Here is a 26,518-nt window from a genome sequence, read left to right as displayed (position 1 = left end):
TCCGACTGATGTATACAATATTCGACTTCCAGTTTAGGGTTTATTATTTTGGACAATAAAAGCTCAATTCTCAGAGATGCTGACATTTTAATTCTTAGTTAATGTGTTTCCAGAGCATTGATAATAAAGATTTCAAGCATATTAAATGCTTAATATTGTGGAACCACCTTATAGCTAACTGTCTTCTGAATTGGAGTCCCTAAGGTGCAGCTGAATTCTGCTGATAATAATAAAATGTGATAGGTCATCAATGGCTTAGCTAATAACTCAGGTGTCGGTCTTTTTCCGGACTCCAGTGTTATGAAGGGAAGGAATTTTCTTGTCACTTGACAAAGATAAACTTCATGAACATATTGCAAAAATACATACACAGTCATTTGTAGTTAGTGACTTGAGGCCCACAGTTTCCTTTCTTTCTTTATTTTTATTATTTTTTTTTGACACAAAGTCTCACTCTGTCACCCAGGTTGGAGTGCAGTGCTGCGATCTCAGCTCACTGCAGCCTCCTCCTTCCAGGTTCAAGCAATTCTTCTGCCTCAGCCTCTCAGTTAGCTGAGATTATAGGCAGGCACCACCACACCTGGCTAATTTTCATATTTTTAGTAGAGACAGGGTTTCACCATGTTGGCCAGGCTGGTCTCGAACTCCTGACCTCAAGCGATCTGCCTGCCGTGGCCTCCCAAAGTGCTGGGATTATAGGCATGAGCCACCATGCCCGGCCCATGGTTTGCTTTCTAAAAGTAAGCTGAGGAGAGTCAGGCCCATGATGGAAAAATTAAACAGGAAAACTAAACTTGGAAGTCTGGACATACAAGGTTAGAGTTGAGGAGACATTAAAGTGGACCTCAAAGAGTTTGAAATGGGCCTCTCAGTGCACGAAAACCCTCCCTACAGTTGAGGCCAAGCTTTTATTGAAACCTTTACAACTTTTTTTAGTCTGTACATTTTAAAATATGAAAATTAGTATTTGCTGTGAGGAGAGCTATTAATAAACACAAGCCTGAGGCTCACACACCAAGTGGGTGTACGTGCACAAGCATCCGGAACAATCCAGTACAGAGCTATGAGGATTTGGATCCAGAAAATTCTGGGGTGGAGCTTGCCCCGTCTGTGACCTGGCATGAATCATTCCATCTCTTGGATCTCTGTTTCCTTATCTGTGGTGGGGAGAGGTCAGACTAGATTCCCCAAGGGCTTTTCTGTCTCTGATAGTGTTTCTAGACCCCACATGGACACTGTGCAGTCATTTTCCTAAGGTCGAGCCCTGTAATTAGTATCCTTGGGAAAGAAACACCCAGGATGGTGCTGGACGAGCTCTTTGAAGACCTGGCTTGGTAATAGGGCTGGACACTGTCTTTTTAACATTAAGATTAATTGTGATTACTGTACTCAGGGTTTTCCTGTGCCCCTTTCCCCAGAAAGATGAGTGCTACATGCTTCTGGCCGACCTCGTGCTTCAGTGCTTGACAGCTGCATCCAGGTCCTGGCAGGCCGGCACTGTGGTGAGATCCAGCTCCGAGGTGACTTCATATAGCATGTGCTTGAAGCCCGCCTACCCAGACTTGGGTATTTATAGCAAGGGAGCAGCTAGAAAAAAAAAATTAAATATGCTACACCCTTCTTTATACGATGTGGGACAGAGACAGGCATTGTGAGGAATTTCAAAGGCAGAGCTGTATAATCCAGCAGGATATTTTTAAATGCTGTTTGTTGCCATTGGCAGGGCCGGTGTTTCAAAGAGGAGGGAAAATGAGAGTAACCGAGGATGACAGGCTGCCAGGAATGCTGAAGACCGAGACATGGAGCTCCATGCTCCGAGGTATACAGGCTCTGAACCCTGATGTACTTCACAGTCACATAGCTTGAATGGGGCTTGGGCAGGTCAGTATGAGAGGCTGGGGAAATGGGGTGGCTTGCCTGTTTCTCTTCCTCAACCGGCCCATCTACCCGTCAAATCCCAAGTTGAAAATTGATGAAATCTTCTGGAGAGGCAGAACATATGGCAAAAAAAGAGTTGCTTTTGTGAAAGCCAGGGACCTGGTTGTTTCTTCTTCAACCCGTCTCAGCAGCTGGGTAATTAAAGTTGTACATGGGGACACAATTTGGAAGCAAGTTGCTTGCAGCTGTTCTTCTGGACTTAATCCACTTGAGTACCAGCTGGGCAGGCCAGGACTATGTTGGGACCCAATTCAGTAGCAGGTGAGAAGGCCTCAGGGGTAGGGCTGCCTCTGAGAAGGCATCGCAATGTCCCCCACCTGTCCAGTGGGTGCTTGTAAAGTATTCTAAGTAGTGTTTTCTACCACACTGGTCTTTGAGAAGACAAATGATGATGACAGGGGTGGGGAGTCTGAGGACTGTGTAGGGGAGAGGCCAGGAGTTCTGTTTGGGGTACATCCGTTTGTTCATCCAACAAATATTTATTGAGGACTGTGTGCTGGGCACTGTTCCAGGAGCTGGTGATGCAACAAATGAATAAAAGGGGCCTGAAGGAGGGCAGGGTGCAGGCCCTGTGGATAATGAGGCAGAGTGAGGGGAATCACCTGAGGCCAGCCTGGCTGGAGAAGACAGCTCTAGGCAGAGGGAATAGCAAGCATTCCTGGTGGGTTCGAGGAGCACCAAGGAGAAGCTCCTTCCGTGTGGCTGGGGTGAGTGTAGCAGGAGATGTGGTTGGAGAGGAAATGGTGGGGTGGTTAGTGGGGTAGGCCATTGGGTAATAATTCATTGGCTTTTAGTTCTGAGTAAGCTGAAAAGCATTGGAGGGACTCAAGCACAGAGTGACTTGATCTGATTTGTATTTCCACAAGGTCACTCTCTCTATTGTGTTGGAAATTGACTTTAGTATCAAGTGTGGAAGCAGCGGGACCAGCCACTGGCACTTGCCAACAGCTTGGATGTGTGAGGTATGAGAGAGGAATCAAGGATGACACCAAGTTGCTATGGTCTGAGCCCTGGAAGGAGGGAGTGGCCATTGACTGAAGTGGGGAAAGCTATGTATGGAAGAAGCAGGACTGCACCAAAGATCCTAGTGTGGTTTTAGTTGTCTGTCTCAAATCACATATAGATATCAAATAGGTTGGGCCGGGCACAGTGACTCACACCTGTAATCCTAGCACCTTAGGAGGCTGAGGCAGGTGGATGGCTTGAGTCCAGGAGTTCGAGATCAGACCAGGCAACACAGTGAAACCCCGTTTCTACAAAAAAATACAAAAACTAGCCAGGTATAATGGTGCACATCTGTGGCCCCAGCTACTTGGGAGGCTGAGGTGAGAGGATTGCTTGAGCCCAGGAGGCAGAGGTTGCAGTAAGCCAGTATCACACCACTGCATGCACTCCAGCCTGGGCAACAGAGTGAGACCCTGTCTCCAAAAAACAAATAGGAAGTTGGCTGGGAGACAGGCCACCTTGAACTTCATTAGTCATATGATGGATTGAAATATTGCCCTTCTTTGCCCTTCCAGAGGGTGGGCTCAGTATAGCAGGGCTGCATAGAGACTCAGACAATAGAGATTTAATTTTCAGTCTTACGATCTTTGGCTGATGGCCATAAAAGCCCCTGAATTTTGCTTTCCAGCTTCTTTGTAGGCAGCCAGCAGCCTTTAATAAAGATCATCAACTCTGTTGTTTCCTGTCATTAAAATGGGGGCTGTTTAATTAGTCCAATTGTTCTGTGGATCATTGTGACTTTGTGTCTGTGTCCTTCAGTTCTGGGAAAGCAAGACTCCATTTTTCAGGCAGCTTTGGATTCCTGGAGGTCAAGTGTGGGTCTGAAATTTGGCCAGAAAAAGAACGCTCTTAGGTGGTTTGAGAAGGCATGGGGCCTGGAGTGGTGTCCGAACGGTTTGGGAATATCCAACCGCCTGTTGGATGCTTTGACCTCAGCTGCTCAGGAGGGGCAGGGTGCAAAGCCTGGCTAAGAGATGGGGTCTGAAGGAGTTGTCACTGTCTGATTGCCAGCTAGATAGCTGACATCTCTGCCCTCAGTTTTCCTCTTCTGTTAAATGGGGTTGCCATAGTTCCTAGCTGATAGGGTTGTTGTTTCAGTGGTTTTCAATCCTAGATTCACGTTAGTGTTATCTGGATAGCTTAAAAATAAAAGTGTCAGCCAGGTGTGGTGGGTCAAGCCTGTAATCCCAACACTTTGGGAGGCCAGGGCAGGCAGATCACCTGAGGCCAGGAGTTCGAGACCAGCCTGGCCAACTTGGTGAAACCCTGTCTCTACTAAAAATACAAAAATGAGGCGGTGTGGTGGCAGGCGCCTGTAATCCCAGCTACTCAGGAGACTGAGACAGGAGAACTACTTGACCCTGGGAGGCCGAGGTTGCAGTGAGCGCAGATCACACCACCACACTCCAGCCTGAGCAACAGAGCGAGACTCTGTCTCAAAAGAAAAAAAGTGTGTGTATGTGTGTGTGTCTGTCTGTCTGTCTTAAGGCCCTACCTCCAGATATTCTGAAATAAATGGTCTGGCGTGGGGCCCAGACCATATGGGTAGCATTCCTGGGAGAGCCTGGTATGTAGTGAGGATGCAGACATTAACTATTATTAGTGGTAAAAGCATCCTTGTTCTGGAGTATGTCTTTTCGCCCCACCTAGGATGGTGACTTTCCTTCACTTCACAGCCACAGCAGCTTTGGCTAACTCATCTAGAGGGATCACCAAAGAACACTCAAGAGAAGCTTGAACTGTTAGGTTTACATGGAAAGGGCATGGCTAGATCTAAAATGGGAGCAACATATTAGCCCAGAGTGCTGGCGCACACCTGTGATCCCAGCTACTCGGGAGGCCGAGGCGGCAGGATCACTTGAACCCAGGATGCAGAGGTTGCAGTGAGCCAAGATCGCACCACTGCCCTCCAGCCTGGGTGACAGAGTGAGACTCCATCTCAAAAAATGAATGAATGAATGAACGAATAAATAAATAAATAAATAAATAAATAAATAAATGAAATGGGAGTGATACCATAAGATGTTATTTGCCCCACTGGTAAATGAAGTGAATACTGTGATTCCCATCTTTAAGAGGAAGAAACAAAGTCACAGAGAGGTTTGGTAGCTTGCTCACAGTCATGCAGGTAATAAGTGGTGGAGACTGTAATCAAATCCAGGCAGTCTTACCCCTGATTCTCTACTCTTCAACCATGTATGTTCCCTCCCCAGCCAGAGAAGCCGAGACCGAATTCTCAACTCTGATACCCAGCACAGACCTACCGTGGGTCAAACTTTTACAAAGCACCAGACCCCGGCCCATGTGCTTCACATGTATTATATCATGTGATTCTTACCATCATATATACTCTTACTCCCATTTTGCTGCTGAAAAGCAAGCTCAGAGAAGTTCAGGTGACATAGCTAGTCAATGACACAGCCGGGCTCTTTGAGCTCTGAAGTCCTCATTTGCCCTGTGGCCTCCTGTCCTCAGGAGTGGCCTGGGTGGGGACGAAGCACATGCAGTGATTTCCTGAGCAAAGAAATGAATGGGTTGGCCCAAGAGGACAAGAGGAACTGAAGCAAGGCCAAAGCATCCCTCACTGCATCTCAACAACTGAGCCATTGGGGGCCTGAAAATAGTAACATTGCCCAGTAGGGTGGCCAGCCAGCTGCGCCTGAGAACTGTGGGGTAGGTATTTGTTTCTCTGCGTGTTTAAAGATAATACCCTATGAAGCACATTGTTTCTCTTCTGTTAGTGTGAATGAAATTGCCTCTGAAAGGTTGTGTGTATTGGTTGCTTAAAATAGCTCAAGAGGAAGAATGTTTGGAAGCTGTTAGCTCCTTGAGTCTATTTCCCTGATTTATGATACCTTGGAGAGTGTGGGACCTCTTCTTGTTTACCCTTCTGGCTTTTTCTTTCTACCGTGTTTGAGTCCTTGTGTCATCATAAGCCAAAGGCATTTGTCACCAGAAAATGTGGCAACCTTTCCCAAGTAATTTAATGGGGGACGCTTTACACATTTAATCTTTTTCCTTAAAGGGAGGAAAATGGGGAGAGGTCATTTGTTTTGGAAATGGCCATTTCTCTCTTCCAGCTGAAAACGTTCCAAGATCAGAGCAATGGCATTTGCTTGGGAGTAAGAAAAATTTGTTTTATTTTTCTGTTCACGCTGAGGCCCGGCCTGGGAACTCATGAGTTTTTGTAGAACTTTCATCTTGTGGTGCCCAGGAGACCTGACAAGCCGTGAGTGAGAGGAGCCACAGAGCTGCTCTGTTCAATACGGCGGCCACTTGCCACAGGTGTATATTTAAATGTATTCAAATTCGATAAGGTTAAAAAAAATCATTTCCTCAGTCATGCAAGTCACACTTCTTGTGCTCCCTCGTCATATGTGGCTAGTGGCTACCACATTGGACAATGCAGATATAGAACATTTCCATCATCGCAGACAGTTCTGTGCAACAATACAGCCATTAGACTGGGTCAGCGGTGGGTCGCTTGGGGCCAGCTTTCTGGGTTTTCACAGGTCTAAAAATTTTAACCATTCCCCAGCTTCTCAGAAGCCCTCTGTTTGCAGAAACAAGAAGATTCATGGAAATGGAGATTAAGGCCATTGATTCTTTTATTTATTTATTTATTTATTTATTGATCATTCTTGGGTGTTTCTCACAGAGGGGGATTTGGCAGGGTCATAGGACAATAGTGGAGGGAAGGTCAGCAGATAAACAAGTGAACAAAGGTCTCTGGTTTTCCTGAGCAGAGGGCCCTGCGGCCTTCCGCAGTGTTTGTGTCCCTGGGTACTTGAGATTAGGGAGTGGTGATGACTCTTAACGAGCATGCTGCCTTCAAGCATCTGTTTAACAAAGCACATCTTGCACCGCCCTTAATCCATTCAACCCTGAGTGGATACAGCACGTGTTTCAGAGAGCACAGGGTTGGGGGTAAGGTCACAGATCAACAGGATCCCAAGGCAGAAGAATTTTTCTTAGTACAGAACAAAATGAAAAGTCTCCCATGGCTACCTCTTTCTACACAGACACGGCAACCATCCGATTTCTCAATCTTTTCCCCACCTTTCCCCCCTTTCTATTCCACAAAACCGCCATTGTCATCATGGCCCGTTCTCAATGAGCTGTTGGGTACACCTCCCATACGGGGTGGTGGCCAGGCAGAGGGGCTCCTCACTTCCCAGTAGGGGCGGCCGGGCAGAGGCGCCCCTCACCTCCCGGATGGGGCGGCTGAAGGCCATTGATTCTTGTGGCTCTAACCTCTGGACCCTTGACACAAGGTCGGGTTTTATCATTTCCAAGCTGCGTGGCCTCAGGCAAGTCACTTAGCCCCTCTCAAGTTGTTCCCTCGTCAGCAAAATGGTGTTTTAAAAAATACCTCCCAGGGATGATGTGACTATTTAAACAAAATAACAAAATGTATATAAAACAGTTAGCATAAGGCTTGGCACACAGTAAGAACTTAGATGTGTTACAATGTTTTACCTGCATTTTCTTCTTTGAGCCACACAGTATCCCGCAGAGGTAGATACTGTTGCTGATTTCAAAATGATGGAAGGGGCTTTAGGGAGTGCTATTGCTACCATCACTGCCACTGTTCCTACTGTTGATATTCCTAGGCTTGGGTTCTGCTTTTTCCTCTAAGGCTCATCTTTCCTACTGAGCTTGTTGATTGGCTTCTTGTCGTAAATCGGAGGATGTTTGTTTGTTTGAACTAGGAGCTCTTCTGAGCTTTCATTCAGGGACTGTTTCTTCCACCATGGGAGGTGAGCTCTTTCAGAGGTGTTTGCCTAAAGCTGGCCTATTGGTATCTACCTGGAGAGCCGCCACCAGGACAGCTACTGCCAGGATCTGGGGCTCCTTGGAACTTGAGGTTAAAGTTTTTAGTGCTTCACATGACCTGTGGTCCTTTGGCTGAGTCTAACAGAGCCTTCACTGAGATCTTAGCTGAGGGTGGCTTTGGGAGGAGTATCTCTGAGAAGAGTAGGACCAAAAGAGTCCTCTCTTGAGCTGTAGAAAGGATCCTTCTGAAAAGATATTTCGTCACATCTGGGTCCTGGGTTCGCACCTTGACTCCCCCAGTCACTTGGCTAGATCATATAGCTAATTATTTAACTTTGCAATACCTCAATCTTCTCATCTGCAAAATGGCAATTATACTAAAACTACCTGGCAGGCTGGTTGTGTGAATTAAATGGGATGATGCTAAGTAAAGCATTTAGCCCAGCACATGGCAGGTAGCAGCCACCAGGTATGAGCTACTGTTGCCATCTTCATTATTGTTGCTTCCCAGCAATGGCATTTGGTGCACTATTTTTTCATGTATTGTTCGCATTTTCTCCTTGAGAATGTATTATCTGTCTAGTCAGAAAAAGCGGCCCAGAAGGGGTTTAGTGTGTAAAGTGAGTGTCTAAGTTAAACTTGCATATTATGGACTCTATGTGGTCTTTTATTCTTCCTTCTTCCCTTCCCTTCCTTCCTGTCCTTTTTTCTTTTTTTGTTTTTGTTTTTGTTTGTTTGTTTGTTTTTTTTTTTTTTTTGGAGGATGGTGGGGCTAAGAAGCATGACTGTGCAGTTATCATAAAGCATGACTGTGCAGTTGTCATTCTGGTACCCCACATGGTGACCAGCCTGCCTCCTTCCTGCTGGTTCCAGCTGTATAACAAGCTAACAAGCACCACCCAGTCAAACAGTGTAATCAGAGCTGGATTATTTCTATAGGATTAATTTGTGGTGTGAAGTGCTCATGTATTTATGCAATTGCCACTCGTTTGCCAACATCCAGAATGTGCTAAATCTGCCACTAGTGATGAAATCCAAATAACTTGGAATCATATGTAGGGAATCCAGTAATTTTCATCACCATTGTTACAAGAGAGGAGTTTAAACTGGGGGAATCCAAATGGCACCGAGAAATGATGATATCCCTACTTTCCAGGGATGATTCTACTCAGGGAGGCACCAATCTCAAAGAGAAAACAGGAAGGACACAAGGCCAGGATATTGCATGATTGTGTTGCCATTGGTGTAACTGGGTCCTCACTGAGGGCCCTCCCAGGCGACCACACCATCGTCTTTTGTGAGGCTTCTCTGGCACTGACAGATCACTCATAGTTAATGGGTAACTCGGACTCTTCTTGCCAAATAGTTGCTTTGTTTGTTATCTGTGCTGTGGTCGCCTTCATTGTCCCCACAGCCCCTCAGGCCTCAGAAGGATGTGGTGTGGAGTGGGGTGTGGTGACCTCTAGCATGAGCCCACATACTTCTTCCCCTTTCCCTTAAGTCACTCATTGCCGGAGCTGGCTGGTTGCAGAAACATCTTGAAGCACTTTAAAAATTGATGTTCTGGACTGGGTGCAGGTTCTCACACCTGTAATCCTAGCACTTTGGGAGGCCTAGGTGGGAGGATCACTTGTGGCCAGGCATTGGAGACCAGCCTGGTCAACATGACGAGAAATGGTGTTTTAAAAAATACCTCCCAGGGATGATGTGACTATTTAAACAAAATAGCAAAATGTATATAAAACAGTTAACATAAGGCTTGGCACACAGTAAGAACTTAGATGTGTTACAATGTTTTACCTGCATTTTCTCCTTTGAGCCACACAGTATCCTGCAGAGGTAGATACTGTTGCTGATTTCAAGACGATGGAAGGGGCTTTAGGGAGTGCTCTTGCTACCATCACTGCCACTGTTCCTACTGTTGATATTCCTAGGCTTAGGTTCTGCTTTTTTCCTCCAAGGCTGATGAGACCCTGTCTCTATATAAAAGTAATAGTAATAAATAAGTTTTGAAAGTAACATTACTATTCTGGAACCCACCCTGAATCTATTAAGTGAAAACGTGTAAAAGTGGGGCTAAGACACCTGTTTTTTTGTTTTGTTTTGAGAGGAAGTCTCCCTCTGTCATCCAGGCTGGAGTATAGTGGTGTGGTCTCAGCTCACTGCAAGCCTTGCCCCGGTTCAAGTGATTCTGCCACCTCAGCCTCCCATGTAGTTGGGACTGCAGGTGCACCCCACCACACCCAGCTAATTTTTTTTTTTTTTTCTTCGTACTTTTAGTAGAGATGGGGTTTCACCATGTTGGCCAGGCTGGTCTCAAACTCTTGACCTCAAGTGATCCACCCACCTCGGCCTCCCAAAGTGCCAGGATTACAGGTGTGAGCCGCCGTTCCTGACCAGAACATCTGTATTATTTTTTTCTTTTCTTTTTTGAGAAGTAGTCTCACTCTCTCACCCAGACTGGAGTGCAGTGGTGCAGTCTCAGCTCACTGCAACCTCCATCTCCTGAGTTCAAGCAATTCTCCTCCCTCAGCCTCCTGAGTAGCTGGGATTACAGGCATGCGCCACCACACCCAGCTAATTTCTGTACTTTTCATGGAGACAGGGTTTCACCATGTTGGCCAGGCTGGTCTTGAACTCCTGATCTCAGGTGATCCACCCTCCTCGGCCTCCCAAAGTGCTGGAATTACAGGTGTGAGCCACTGTGCCTGGCCGACATCTGTATTTTTAAAGCAACTCTTGCGGCGATTCTAGATAAATGGGCAGGTTTGTGAATTCCATCTACATCACTGGGGGTGGATTTTATTCTGCGCTCCTCTCAGAGTATGTATGGGGCAAAGGACCCTCTTGAGGATGTACAGTTTGGGAAAGGCCAGTCTTTGAGGGTCTTCTCTGTGGGTGGTAAGGTGGAGATCATGGTTAGGGTGATTTGAGTGGGGGGAGGTGGGGAGAGGTGTTAGAAAGATAACCAATGTTTATTGGATGCTATCTCATTTAATTTTTCCAACCAAATGTGATGAGTTGGTGGTGATAAAAATATAGGTTGTTATTTGCCGAATGCCTACTATGAGGTGAGCAGGACACTAGTGATTTGCATGCAGTATCTTGTGGAATCCTCCCTACAGCCTGTGAGCTGTAGGTCACATTATTTATCCTCATTTTACAAATGAGGAAACTGAGGCCTTGAGATAGTTGAAATGACTTGCTCGAGGTCACACATACACACAAGTAGCAGAGCCAGCGTTTGAGATTAGTACTGTCAGACTTCAAAGCCCACGTTTTCCATGCTGAAAGTTTTAATCAAAAGCATTAGGCTATTGGGTCAAATAAGAATCCTGCATTATAAGTACAGTGTCAGAATTTTTTGAGAAAGCTGCTTGTGCCATCCTTCCTCAAGGTACTGCCCTTTGGCCCTTCCAGTCCTGGCCTTGAGAACCTTGTTATTTCCCCAGGCTGAGACCAGCAGCCAGTCAGCTGTGCCCGTCCTAAAGCTGTCTGTGTTGTGGTCTGCTGTTCCTCCTCCTCAACCGCTGCCTCCTTCCCTACATAGCCCCTGCATGCAACTCTTCTCCCCAGACAGAGGCCCAGAATCGGGGCCTTCCTCAACAAATAAGCCAGGTTCCGGAAGTGCTGCAGTTTCCACCCAGGTGCAAGCCCAGCACAGGCCTCCTCTTAGCCAGCACTCATCCGAATCCACTCACTTGCACTCAGGTGGTTGTCCTCCTCAGTAAACTGAGAAGCAGTAGGGCCTTGTGATTGACGGTGTGGGTATGAAGCTGGACTGCCTGCGTTCAAATCTTGGCTCCACTTCTTCTTGGACAAATTACTTCATATCTCGGTGCCTCAGTTTACTTGTCTGTAAGATAGGGATAATCCTGTTTCCCTCATATGATAGTTGTGGACAAGATTAAATGAACTACACCTCGTAAAATGCTTGGAACAGGACCTGGTGTGTGAGTCTCCCGTATGTTGGTCATGATGATGGTGATGATGATTACCAGTTTGGGGGTTATCCTTGGCCACCCTTCCTTTGGCATGGGGAGGGAGCCCACCCATATGCAAGCATTAACCCTGAGTCTTACAGTAGGGAAATAAGGGCTTTGGAAACAAACCCGGGTCTAACTGCAGGTAAGCTGCTTTTTTTTGTTTGTTTGTTTGTTTTGTTTTGTTTTGAGACAGGGCCTCCCTCTGTCACCTAGGCTGGAGTGTAGTGGTACGATCATGGCTCATGACAACCTCAAACCCCTGGGCTCAAGTGATCTTTCCACCTGATCCTTCCAAACAGCTGGGACTACAGGCACAAGTCACCACACCCAGATAATTTTTTAAAATTTTTTATAGAGATAAGATCTCACTATGTTGGCCAGGCTAGTCTCAAACTTGTGGCCTCAAGCAATCCTCCTGCCTCAGCCTCCCAAAATGCTGTGCCTGGTCTGGCTGCTTTTTTAATGTGGTGCTGGGCAAGTACCTCAACCTATTTGTTTTTTAATCTATAAACTTGGAATGATAGTAGTACCTGCCTTATGGTGTTGTAAATGTGAAATGCAAAAGTGTAAACAATGCTTCTCAGAAGGTGCATGGGCTCAGCTGACATTGAATGAATAGGAGGAAAAATTAGTTGAATGAGCTTTAGTAGTAAGTGAAAAAAATAAGCTCAAAAGATTATATACAGCACAATACAATGTAGAGAAATTAAAAACAAATATTGGATGGCAGGAACAGTCAGGTTCTGGGACAGCTGGAGACAGTGGTGGTGACTGGAATAACTTTACCAAAGGAAAGCTATTTAGTGAACTGTCCCCTCCAGTAGAGTTGGCCAATGTGCTTTGTAACAGAGCCAGACTGTTTTCCTATCTCCCAGGATTTTACTCTTTAGTTAAAACGTTGGCAATCCCAAAGCCTTTTCAACCGCAGGATTGTCAGGTTTAGGTGTCTCATGTGGCCAGTCTACCTCCAGATATATGCTCTCAAACGGTATGGCCTGATGAAACTGTGGGACCGTTTGGACCTCAAGATCAGAGGTTCAAGCTTCCTGGGATCATAGGTTTTGATTGTCACCTCAATGGGACTGCTTCACAGAAGAAAAGCCTGCTTTATAAAACTTTGCCTGATGTTCTAGCAGAAACTTTATCAAGTGAAAGACACGAGTTTGTGATGACACAATATGTGAATGAATTTCAGGGTAATGATGCACCTGTTGAACAAGAAATTAACAGTGCAGAAACTTAACTTTGAAAGTGCCAGAGTGGAGTGTGCAATACAAACGTGTCCAGAATTGTGGCGAAAAGATTTTGAATCACTGTTTCCAGAAGTAGCTAATAGCAAACTAATCATTCTGACTGTAACACAGAAAACTAAGAATAATATGACTCTTTAGAGTGAAGAAGTAGAAACTGAAAGAGAAGTGCTCTTAGAAAAGTTCATCAATGGTGCTAAGGAAATTTGCTGTGCTCTTTGAGCTGAGAGATATTGGGCTGACTTTACTGACCCATTATCTGGTTTGGCATTTTTTTGGACCATATACAAACAACACTCTTTTTGAAACTGATGAATGCTACCGACATTTAGGATTCTCTGTTGATGACCTTCGATGCTTAAAGTGATTCGTCATAGTCTCTGGGGTACCCGTGTAGTTGTAGGAAGCATCTTCACTAATGCAACACCAGACAGCCATATTATGAAGAAATTAAGTGGAAATTAGCGGAAATGTCCATTCATTTGCTGTATTATTTGTATGTAATATTTGGGTTGATCTATAAACACTGTCAGACTAAAGTTTTTAAAATATACTTATTTCTAAGTATTTATTTCAGCATTTATGAATTTACAACCTTGGCAAGTGATATGGGATTTTAAAATTGCAAATGTTCATTATTCATATCATTGAATACATGTTGAGCACACCCACATTGTATAGGATGTGGTAATTAGCTTGTAACTAGGGTATTATCTGTTATTGTTATTTCTCCCCTTTATTGGAAAAAGGCCTCAGTTTTAATTACTTTCTTCCAAAAATAAATCACACATTTGGTTATGAAAAAAAAAAAAACCCAAATATTAAGATGTGCTGAAGGAGTACATTACAGGCACAGTAAATACCATGTAAGAGAGAAAGTGAGGGAATGGGAAACACGGTTGATGGTTATGCCTCATGGGAAGAGGGAAAGGGAAGGATTAGGGGAGGGAGGGTCATATGGTTCAGATGCATGTAGATGGTTGCCAAGGCTCTAGCTTTTGTTTGGGAGTTGAGTTCACATTATAGCTAATTAAAAATGGTCATGAACCAAGGATTATGATAAATCCAATTTGTGCACCTGAGGTTAAAAAATTAGTGGGTTCTCAATAGGTGGTAGCTATTTATTATCCCATGAACCACCTGAACCATGCCACAGGCCACCATTCATACCCTTTCTGATTGCCTCTCATCTGTGCAAAATGCTCTGAGAAGTGAGTTTTTTCTCTTCCAGCCACAGTGGCTTTCACTTGGAGAACACAGAACAGTAGGGATATTTAAGTTGCCTGGATTCTTAGGTTGGGGCAGGTCTTAGGTATGAGCTCCCGTATGTGTCTAAAACAGTTGAACAAAGACAGGGTTGTTTTTGTCCTTGCTGTGCCAGATGTAAAGGCTTCCATTAGAGTCACCTTAGGAGCATTCATGTTAGCCAGGAGATTTTCCTTCCAAGAGAAGGAAACGTTTGGGTTGGATCTGATAGTGTTTGCCTTGGTGTGATTTTAGACCTTTCTGTTTCCATCGTCACCACTCAGCATCATGACTTTTGCTTGTGGCTTTTTTTTTTTTTTTCACCTGTGGCTCCCTTCCCTTAGTGGAAAGGGGAAGCACCAAGATGTTTGAGACACGTCAGTCACGTGCTTGCAGATCCCAGCATCTGGGTATAACGTATCCTCATGTCCTGCCTCTGAATCTTGAATTTGACAGAGTAAAGGAGACAAGAACATAGGTTTTGGAATTAGGGAGACCTGGGTTCAACTTTGGGATCTTCACTGTGTGATTTGAGCTGGAGGCATTACCTGTTTTTCCTTTATTTTATTATTTTATTATATTTTATTTTTTGAGACAGTCTCACTCTTGTCGCCCAGGCTGGAGTGCAGTGACATGATCTCGGCTCACTGCAACCTCTGCCTCCCGGGTTCAAGCGATTTTCCTGCCTCAGCCTCCCGAGTAGCTGGGATTACAGGTGAGCACCACGATGCCCAGCTAATTTGTTTATTTTAAGTAGAGACAGGGTTTTGCCATGTTGGCCAGGCTGGTTTTGAACTCCTAACCTCAAGTGATCTGCCCACCTTGGCCTCCCAAAGTGCTGGAATTACAGGCTTGAGCCACCATACCCAGCCTGTTTTTCCTTTATTTTTAGTTTTTGGGAATTTTGTTTGTTTGTTTATTTTTCTTATTTATTTGTTTTGTTTTGTTTCTCCTTTAGTATAGATTGGGATGCATAAAGTCCGGAGTCTTAAATGCACAGCTTGATGAATTTTTACCCAGACATGCCGCTACGTAACTTACCCAGGTCAAGATCAAGATTTAAAACACTCCTGCCTAGGAGACACCCTCATGGCCATTCCTTGTTAGTGTCTACCCCACGTAACTATTATTCTGACTCCTGCCACCTTCAATTACTTTTACCTGTTCTTGAACTTCTGGGGGTAGGTAAATTATTAAACCTTTCTGAGCCTCAGTTTATTTTATAAAGTGATAGTACTTGTGCTATAGGGTTGAATTAGGAGAATCAACTGAGACAACACATGTAAAATCATTCGAGAAATATTTGTAAAACCCTTGATGCTTAATAAGTTAAAGCTGTTTGTTTATGAATGGCCATTGTTGACCTCAAAGTCTTTGCCTGTTTCTCACCCAGACGAAGCAGGCATTTCCCCAGTGCTCACCATAATTCATGTTCCTGTGCCCTCCATTTCCTTCCATGTCCTGTGACTCCCTGAACGCACTTCAGAGACTGTTCCATCAGTGGCTTTCAGGATTTTTTTTTTTTTTTTTTAACTGAAACCAGTTCTTCTTGCTTAATAAGGCAGAGGAAATGGGCAGGAAAGCAGAGTTCTGCTGCCTTTGCCTCTTTTTCAAAGAGGGTCTGTTTGCTCTATTAGCAAAATCAACAGAGGCATTGCTGGACAGTGGGCTAGGCTGGACCAACTCCCCTGGGCTGTGGGGGGAGGTCCCTGGATGCTGGGTTTGCTGAGGGCCAGGAGTGGGTCACTGTGTGCTTTCAAAAGCAGCTGGAGGAGCCAGTTTTTCTAGCTCCTCCTCAAAAAACCCAACCAAAATATCTACCCCTGTGATTGGCTAAAATTATCCAATTATAATTTAATTCCCTTAGGTCGAGGGTGGATGGGTGCATAATACCCTGAGTGTGAGTGTGGGGGTTACATTTTCGGAGGGAATAATTTTGCGTGTAGGATTCCATTTGACCTTAGTCTGAATGATTACTAGCGTAGCCTTTCCTTAAGGTAGGTCTTCATGGAGGAGAAGGGAGAACTGTGCAGTGGGTAGGTGGCAGTGAAGATGCAGGAGGCTGGGACAGGTTAGAGGGTGAATGCTCCAAATTTGTGATGTGATCTAGAGCTAGGTCTGCCTATAGCCACATCACATGCATTTACAGATGCCTCCTTTACGTTAAGTGCTGCATCAGAACAGAGGCGAAAAGTTACAGTCCTGCCCTTCAGGAGCTCTGGGTCAGAAAGCAAGAATCAAACAGGCAGTTGTAATACAGGCTATTGCATACTATACTGAGAAGACCATGGCCACAAAATCAGATTGGGGGCATGGAGTTGTCATAGTCCCAGAGGTGGTCATTTGTGTTGAGATCTGAAAGATAAATAGAAGTTAGCCCTCAGGCTTGTAAAACCTGTGACTCATGTCACCATATCCTTGGGACTGTCACCAGGAAATACATTTCCAAGGATAACTTCTGCTCACTCCATAAATGAGGTTTGGCTTTTACTGAACTACTTAACACTTTTGCTAGCGGCAAAGCTGGGGTTTTTAATTTTTCTTTTTCCCGCAGTCTTGCAACCCTTCTACCCCATGCAATGTAAACTTGAATACATAGATCTTCTGGCTCTGCAAAAGATTATCATTTCCTTCTGGGTGAGTGAAAGAGGCTGGATGGGAAGATTCATTTATCAATTGAAGACTTTATTAGTAAGAGTTTATGAGTAAGAGAGTAACCTCATTACAGAGCCAGAAGAGAGAGATGTTTGTTATGGAAGAGATACCCACTTGGCATCCCTCACGTGGCCAGTCATGGTGTTTGGGGCCAGCATGCCAAATTGCTGCAGTTACCATGGGACCCAGACTTAGACAGGAAATCATGGTAGGATGGGAAGGAGTCCAAAATACACATGGCTGGTATATAGGCTACAGTTAGAAAAGAGAGTAAGAGAACAGTGTATCTATTTTCCTGAAGGAGTATTGCAACCTCGGATGGGGTTGTTTTTCCACAACTCCTTACTCCTTGCGTTTTATGGTCCTGATTTTTCAAGCTTTAATTTTTTCCGCATTAAGCAATACTTACATGAGTTGAAGTGACCCTTTATATGCCTGTGGTAAGCACTTCTTAGGCTTGTCATGTATGCTTTTTAAAATGCTTCCAAACTAAAAAGAAGCCAAAGTCCCTTCAATCAGGAGGACTTTATTCTTCAACACGTGGAAGGAATATCTTTTTGGTTTTACCTACAGCTGTCTCTTTCCTGCAAGCAGCCCATTTGAAACCCAGAACTCCCTCATTTTATGGGATGTGCTGGTGGAACATAGGAGGGGGTCCACTGGAAGGCTGGATTTCTTGGAAATCTCTGCTGCCAAGCTCAGCAACTGAAATTTCTCATTCATAAAGAAGCAGATTTGCATCCTGCCCATGAAGTTGTTAAATGAAGTTGGAAAATCAGGAAGGGGATCTTACTTGTACTTTTGCATATGTAGCTCTGGAAAAGTTCCAAAGGGATCTGACTGCATGCACATAGCTTGGGAACAGTTCCAGGCCTCCAGAGGAACATTTAACAGGTCACTATTGATAGCATTTTCCATGAACCACCCTAACATATTTCTTGGGAGTGTGCTAAACTGTTGATGAAATGACAGTTATAGCATGGGGTTTGCACCCCTATGCCTCATTGACAACTATCTCTCTGCTGGATTGGGTATAATTTATCAATTGAATTTATTTCATAAGTTTATTGCCTTTTCCCCACACTATGATGTTATAACCATGGCCATTTTAGGAATGAGAGGTGATGACAATAATCCCTAATACAGGTACAGTTTCTCATGGTTTTTACAAAGCACTTTCACATTCTTTCTCATTTGATCTCACAGCTATTATAGCTACCATTTATTGTGTCTTTCTATATATCAGACACCTTACTAAACACTTTATAAACTTTACCTTATTTAATTCTTAAAATAACTCTGTGCAACAATACTCTGATTTGTTCCCATTTTACAAAGAAGGAAACTGAGGGTCAGAGAGATTGGGCCTCTTGACCCAAATCCTAATCTTGGATCTAGGGTAGACTAGGGATTTGAACCTAGATCTACCCAACTCAAAGCCCAAAATACCAGGCAGTACTGGCTCCTATTCTCCCTGTGTTAGAGGCAGAGGGCTTTGTTTTCCTATAGAAGAAAATGAAGTGCAGAAGGGTTTACTTGAGGTCCCATGGCCAAGGAGTGACCCAGCAGGGACCAGAAGTCAGGAGTCCTGAGATCAGTGCTTTGTCATTACCCAAGACCTGTTTATCTAAGCAGTATTCCCCAAGTGAAGTCCCTGGCACTTCCCAGCCAGCAACCACTTGGTCAGAAATAGCCAGTCCTGGACTCATACTTGGGCACAGAGATGGGACGGAGTTCTGGGAATCCAGTGCATCATTCTCATTTCCTAAGTAATTTAAAGCTAAGAAACCATAAAGTTGCTTCTAAGTACACTTCTGTTTACCATTTCAGTGTCAGGACTCTTTGCAGGCTACAGACACAGTTGAATTTACTGGCTTGTTTAAAAGTCCCAAAGTAGGATTGGCTTCAGGTACACTTTGACTCAGGGGCTCACTGGTACCTTTGGGACCCTGTTTCTTTTGCTTACTCTTGCTTCTGGATTCTGCTGCTGGGTTGGCTCCATTATCTGGCAGCCTTTCTCCTGTGGTTGCAAACTAGCTGCAGCAGCCTCAGCTTTGAAGCTGAGTAGGAAAGGAGACCAGTTGGCTTCTTGTGATAGCTCAAAGATTCTGGACTTGAGTCTCATTGGCTCTGATGGGCCTGGCCTAGGTCATGTGCCCCATCATTGAACCAGTCATTGTAGTCCATAGCCACATGCTCCACCCCATTCTGAGAGGGAAGGTTGGGAGCCCTCATGGCCTGAGAACTGTAGGTCAGCTGTGGATAGAAGAGGAAGATTGGATGCTGTGGAGAGAAGATGCTGGGTGATCTGGGCAGGGGGATGGAGTGGGAAGTGGGATGGAAGATGGATCTCGAAGGAAAAGTGGAATGGAAAAACCAGTCTTCTAGAGCAACACCTCACCACATTAAGTAGGGCAAGGGTAACTTTATTTGAAGAGTTTCAACAGACCATTAATGAGAGTATCTTTTGGTTGCTGCTGTTAGAGCAATTATTTGTTATATTCACTGACTTCAGTGTTTATTTGTTCTAATGAAACCTTTCCTCTCTGAAAGAGAAGCACTTTAGAGTGTGTCTTAAATATTCAGATTACAGGTTTGAAGGATTGAGCCATTTAGGTGCTGAATAGCTTGCAGGCTGGGTTTATTTCTGTCTTAATGGGATCTTAAGTTGTGCCAGATGAATTTAAATGTTACTTCTCTTCTAGTCTATCTCTGACCCAGTGCTACCTTGACATACTTGAAATTTTAGTTTGACTGTTTGGTCTAAACTGAGTGTTGACAATTATTATTGAAAAGTTCATCTCGTAGATTTTTGCTTTTAATCAGCTGTAGATGCAAATAGAAGGTGTGACCATATGAGAGGCCACGTGTTTTCAGGATTCTGGATGGCTAAGTGGCCAATTTGCTTTCCATTTCAGAACTAAACCAGACAAGGAGGGGTGTTATAAAATGTTCCTTTTGAAGTACCTACAACTAACTAGATCCAGATAGTGTGAATGTTGAGAGCCAATAAGGGTTCCTTGAATGCCTGCCCGGTGGCCGGCATCTCTAGAGGCATCATGGAGAACAAAAAGGTGGTTTCTGCTCTGGAGGAATTAATGATCCTGTTGTAGTAATAACAGAAACTGTTTATTCAGCAGTTACTAGCTCAGGTACAGTGCTAAGAATTTTGCGTACGTTGTCTCATTTAATCCTCATCACACCAGTAGAAGGGCAGATACTGTTCTCCTCAATTTTCAGAGGAAGCAGCAGAGGCTTGGAGAGGTTAAGCAGCCTGCCCCAAGTCACCAAGCAAGTGAGCATCAAAGCCAGCCTCACACCAGGCTCTCTCCAGCTGCAAAGCCTGCGTCCCTCACTCCGATGCTGTGGATAGAGACTGTCGTTGCAGGATTTCTCACAGTCAAAAAAGCAAGTACTCCCTTGATAACAGATTTCATCACTCTTGAAACTGGAAGCCTGGGAAGAAGGAAGATTGCCTGAATGCTGAGGCCAGTGTCTTTCCAGAAGGGGGGATACTGAGTGGGCCTCCTTCCAACCTGTCTGACCCACGTGATCTCTCCATCTGTCTGACTTTGACTGCCAATCCAGCCTGGACAGCAGGACCAGTCCAAGCACAAACCAAATCTTTATTCTGGAGTTGGACAGAGTCAGAGTTGCTTAGGGCTGATGAGGCCACCTTAATCTCAATATTTTCACACACTGTGCTAGATGACACATTTCAGAGTACAGGCAGAATGAGGGTTGGAAATGTTAAACAGCCAGCGAGGAGTTGGGTCTGGGAGTGAGACAGCAGACAAAGTGCATTCTAACCATGTACGCGCAGCTGCCGGGGGATTGTTTAAACCAGATTCTGCCAAGGTCATAGCAGCAGAAAACATAATCCAGAACTCTTTCTCCCAGGCAGGATCATTTGGTTTCTAAAGTTTTTTTCTCTGTAAGTTTCTTCTGGGAGAAACGTATCTGGGAGAGGGGGAAGAGTGGAAATACGGGAATTTTATTTTAAATCCAACATGCATATAGAGTCCCATTTATAGGATGATGCTATAGAGTTGACATTTTACCCCCAAGGAAGGAGTATTTAATCCTGGGCTGAGGATGACTTTTTCCAACAAGGTCCCTGACTCCTGTCACTTTTGGGGTTGCTTTCCTTCAAAAGCTAATTGAGAGTGGAAAGGAACTGGGGTGAGTGAAGATGACCAAATGTGCCTGAGGCCTGAGAGTGAGAGCCAGGCCACGTTTCCCCTGCTACTGGGCCCTCAAGTGGCTAGCGGGGTGGATTCCTAGGGTGGGACACAGAGGATCTTCCTGAATTGCTCCCACTCCTTTCCCCTAGAAATATCATCTTTGATGCTTTGTATAAAAACTAGGATTGCAATGTCCCTCTTTATCCTTAGTAATCTTCTTTGCTGTGAAGTCTACTTTATCTGATATTAGAGCCACTCCAGCTTTCTTCTGATACATTTGCATAATGTTTTTCCATACATTTAATTTTAACTAGCCTATATCGTATTCCAAGTGAGTTTCTTGTATACAGCAAATAGTCACGTTTTGTTGTTTATCTGTTCTCATAATCCATTATCTCCTAACTGGTATGTTTTTTTCTTATTTTATTTTATTTTTGAGATGGAGTCTTGCTCTGTTGCCCAGGCTATAGTGTAGTGGCGCAATCTTGGCTCACTGCAACCTCCACCTCCTGGGTTTAAGCGATTCTCCTGTCAGCCTCCTGGGTAGCTGGGATTACAGGAACCCACCACCACACCCAAATACAAAATAATTTTCACATTTTTAGTAGAGACAGGCTTTCACCATGTTGCCTAGGCTGATCTTGAACTCCTGACCTCAAATGATCTGCCTGCCTCAGCCTCCCAAAGTGCTGGGATTATAGGCGTGAGACAACACACCCAGCCCTAACTGGTATGTTTAGAACATTTACATTTAATCTAATTGTTTATGTATTTGGATCTAGTTTCTGTTATTTTATTATTTGTTTCTGTTTGTTCTGTTTTTGGCTCCTCCCTTTCTCCTTTCCTGCCTTTAGATTATTTAAACTTTTTATTTTTTTGAGACAGGGTCTCCCTCTGACACCCAGGCTGGAATGCAGTAGCATGATCTCGGCTCGCTGCAACCTCTGCCTCCCAGATTCAAGTGATTTTCATACATCAGCCTCCCAGGTAGCTGGGACTACAGGCATGTGCCACCACACCTAACTAATTTTTGTATTAATATTTTTTGTAGAGATGGGGTCTCACCATGTTGGGCAGGCTGGTCTTGAACTCTTGGCCTCAAGTGATCCAACTGCCTTGGCCCCCCAAAGTGTTGGGATTACAAATGTGAGCCACTGTACCTGGCTAGAACATTTTTCAGTATTCTGTTTTAATGTATCTATTATGTGTTTTGACTATATCTCTGTGGTTTTTTTGGTAGGTGGTCTAAGGATTAAAAACTACATACTTAATTTTCCATTGTCAACTTAGAATCGGTATTTTCCTAGATGTTTAAGTGGAATGTATAGAAAGCTCACCACTATGCCTTTACCCTTTGTACAAAATCTAACATTGTAGGAGACTGCTAGCCTATCAGAGTACAGAGAGAGGAGAGAGACCTGGAAGGAATTAAGAGTTGGTTTTACCTCACTCATTCATTCATTTAGTAAACATTTATCCAGCTTTTTCTTTTTTTTAATTTAATTTAGTTTTATTTTATTTTTTGAGACCGTCTCACTCTGTCACCCAGGCTGGAGTGCAGTGGTGCAATCTCAGCTTACTGCAACCTCCACCTCCCGAGTTCAAGTGACCCTCCTGCCTCAGCCTTCCAAGTAGCTGGGATTACGAGCATGTGCCACCACACCTGGCTAATTTTTGTATTTTCAGTAAAGACGAGGTTTTGCTGTTTTGGCCAGGCTGGTCTCGAACTCCTGGCCTCAAGTGATCTGCCTGCCTCAACCTCCCAAAGTGCTGGGATTACAGGCGTGAGTCACTGCACCCGGCCTATGCAGCATTTGACCAGGCAGCAGAATCCCCTCTCCTGGGCTGGATAATCTTTACATCAATACAGTAGTAAGAGTAGTAATAGTAATAGCTAACTTCATTAAGCACTTACTATGTGCCATGCACTTTTCTAGGTTCTTACAGGTAGTATATTGCTATTTCAATAATGCTATGATGTTGGTGTTATGATTATCTGCACCTTATAAGTGAGGAAACTAGGGAACGGAGAGCTTAACTTGCCTAAGGTCACGTAGGCAGCAAATAGCAGAACTTTGGGCCCACTGATTTTTAATCCTGCATTATCACTGGACCTCCATGGGGAAAGAACACATACTGGAAGGTATAGCACTGGTTCTGTCTTGGAGAGCATTTATTCTCCACCATGTTCAGACCTTCCTCTGATAGTGGCCACTGATGGACCACTAAAGAGGCTCTTTTTTCCCAAACTAGTTATTTTTCCTATCCTCCTGTAAATATTCATAGGATACCTTCCTTGTGCCAGGGATTATGCACATAATACCAGAGCTCTGAGAACTTTGACTTTGAATCTGAAGTTAAAACTGGGAAGTGTCCAGGTATGGTGGCTCATACCTGTAATCCCAGCACTTTGAGGGGGCCAAGGCAAGAGGATTACTTGAAGCCAGGAGTTTGAGACCAGCCCAGGCAACCTCAACAACAAAAAAGAACAAACCAAAAAAAGAACTGGAAAGCACTCTAACTGTGACCGAATCAGTGCACTTTTCAGATGTGGACTCTGAGGTGGAGGGAGGTGATACAGTCTGCCACGGGCACTCCAGTAGAGGCTGAGCCTGCCCGGACATAGGCCCCTGACTCCTGCTTTGGTGTCTTTGTGCTCTCTTGGCAGAAAGGTAGGGGAAGCTAAAAAGTAGCAGAGCTGGAAATTCTGATCTGTAACTGAACAGGGACAGCCAGCGGTCCCCAAAGGGGAGCCTCTACTTGCATGCCAAGCCTCAGAAGGCTTTGGCAGCTAGGCTGTGCTATTTAATAACCTCCTGGAGGCTGATCCAGTGGTCTGGCAGCATTACTGACCAATGCTGAGGTTTATTTGTAGGCTTGGGTTTTGCATTTCCTGAAGAGGCAGGAGTGTACCCTAGGAAGAACTATTGGAGGGGTAGCTCAGTCTAACTGGCACCTGTTTTTTTTAACAGCATGACTTATTGTGGGAATGACAAGTAGATATCACCTCATGGACCAAGCCTGATCAATCATCACTGTCTGGAGCACTGTGGTGAATTCAGGCTCAGAAGAAAGAATTCAGAAATCCATTGATGATGCCTATCATGGGCCCAGGAATAGGAGCTGGAAACTTGTCTGGCAGATATTTACTACTAGTGTGAGGGTTAAAGTAAGCCTGGGATTTTAATTATAGCACAATAATATCTGTCCTCATAGGACTGTTGTGAGGACTAAATAAGAATTTATGTAAAGTAGCTGGGCATGGTGGCTCATGCCTGTAATCCCAGCACTTTGGGAGGCTGAGGCAGGCAGATCACTTGAGGTCAGGAGTTCAAGACCAGCCTGGCCAACATGGTGAAACCCCGTCTCTACTAAAAATACAAGAACTAACTGGTTATGGTGGCAGGGAACTGTAATCCCAGCTACTTAGGAGGCTGATGCAGCATTGTTTGAAGCCAGGAGGCAGAGGTTGCAGTGAACCAAGATCATACCATGGCACTCCAACCTGGGCAACAGAGTGAGACTCCATCTCAAAAAAAAAAAAAAAAGAGGGAATTTACATTGATGTAAAGTGCTCATTAGCTTAGTCATTTGTTTTGCTTTGTGTTGGTAAGGGCTTTTCAAAAGAAAGAAATTTCAGTTTATTCATTCAAATATTTGAGTGCCCTCCATACACCTGGTGCTAATTTGGCCCTGGAGAAAGATTGTGCAAGCTATACTAGGTCACTCTTCTCATGGAGATTGTTCTACATGGAAGAAATAGACAATAATTAGTAAATAAACAAGTAGGATGACTTCACATAGTGATAACTGTATTGAAGAACAACAAAAATTAGGCTAATACGAGACAGAAGGACTGTGAAGGGGGAGGAAACCCCTGTGACAGGGTGACATTTGAACAGAGAACGAGCCGATAGTGCAAAGAGCTTGGAGAGAGAAGAAAAAATGTGAAAGACTCAAGGAGAAACAGCCTTAAGGCATAGTGAACTTACAGAAGGCAGGCCAGAGATACCATGCCCTAGTTGCTAAATGCTTTCATTATAAAAATTTAAAAACATTAAAAAAAGTATACAGGCTTACGTAATAACCTCTGTATATCCATCACATAGATTGAACTGTTAGCTCCATTTTGACTCTTGCTATCTGCACCTCCCTTTTTTGGCTGTACTTGGTTAAAGCAAATCCCAGACATCATGACATTTTATCCCTAAATACTTCAGTATGTATCCCTTAAAAAATAAGCATTTGCGGCCAGGCGCAGTGACTCACGCCTGTAATTCCAGCACTTTGGGAGGCTGAGGCAGGCGGATCACTTGAGGTCAGGAGTTCGAGACCAGCCTGGCCAACATGGTGAAACCCCGTCTCTACTAAAAATACAAAAATTAGCCGGGCGTGGTGGCAGGCGCCTGTAATCCCAGCTACTCAAGGAGCTAAGGTACAAGAATTGCTTGAACCCAGGAGGCAGAGGTTGCAGTGAGCCGAGATAGTGCCACTGCACTCCAGCCTGGGCGATAGAGCAAGACTCAGTCTCATAAATAAATAAATAAGCAAGCAAGCATTTGTTCCCACCTAGGCAACATGGCAAAACCCCATCTCTACAAAAAAATACAAAAATTAGCTGGGTGGGGTGGTACGCACCTCTGGTCTCAGCTACTGGGAGGGTGGGGGGCTGAAGTTGGAGGATCACTTGAGCCCAGGAAGCAGAGGTTGCTGTGAGCCAAGATTGCACCACTGCATTAGAGCCTGGGTGACAGAGAGAAAAAAGCGTTTCCTTACATCCTAATGTAGTTTCTTGCATTTAATTCTCACAATGCCATTGTCATGATTAATAATTTATTCTTTTTCTCTTATTATTTTATTTATTTATTTATTTATTTATTTATTTATTTATTTATTTGAGATGGAGTCTCACTGTGTCACCTAGGCTGGAGTGCAGTGGTGCAATCTCAGTTCACTGCAACTTCCACCACCCAGGTTCAAGTGATTGTCCTGCCTCAGCCTTCCTAGTAGCTGGGATTACAGGTGCATGCCACCATGCCCAGCTAATTTTTGTATTTTATTAGACATGGGGTTTCACCATCTTGGCCAGACTGGTCTCGAACTCCTGACCTCAAGTGATCCACCCTCCTCAACCTCCCAAAGTGCGATTAACAATCTCTTAACACAACCTAGTACTTAGTCTATACCCAGATTTTCCTGCTTACCTCAAAAATATAAATTAGTTTGAATCAGATTCTAAACAAGGTCTGTGTATTGCATCTAGTTATTAACCAGATCGTGTGTTTCATGATGAAAAGGTATTTGACGTCAGACCTACCTTATCTGGATGGGTTTTGCGTGCCTTTCTGGCCAGATATGTAGCTTAGATTGTTAGAAGCCCTGAAGGGCTGTGAATCCCTGTCAATACTGTCAGGTTATTTCCCAGAGGGATATTCAGAAATCCTCTGCCCTTCCTTCATTGTTGCTAACAAAACTGTGG

General features: G+C 44.3%; 1 protein-coding gene and 1 pseudogene across 1 annotated transcript in view; both read left to right on the top strand.

Moving 5' to 3' along the window:
• The window catches only part of ABTB2 (ankyrin repeat and BTB domain containing 2), a 208,253-nt gene that overhangs the window by 10,214 nt on the left and 171,521 nt on the right, over nucleotides 1–26,518 (top strand). The gene's annotated exons all lie outside the window — the stretch shown is intronic.
• On the top strand, nucleotides 1,300–14,507 carry LOC109028687 (cobalamin trafficking protein CblD-like; annotated as a pseudogene).

Source organism: Gorilla gorilla, chromosome 9 (genome assembly GCF_029281585.2).
Source record: "Gorilla gorilla gorilla isolate KB3781 chromosome 9, NHGRI_mGorGor1-v2.1_pri, whole genome shotgun sequence".
In the NCBI taxonomy this organism is placed as follows: Eukaryota; Metazoa; Chordata; class Mammalia; order Primates; family Hominidae; genus Gorilla; species Gorilla gorilla.
Note: the sequence above shows the minus strand (reverse complement) of the source record. Positions and strands in the feature narration are given on the sequence as shown.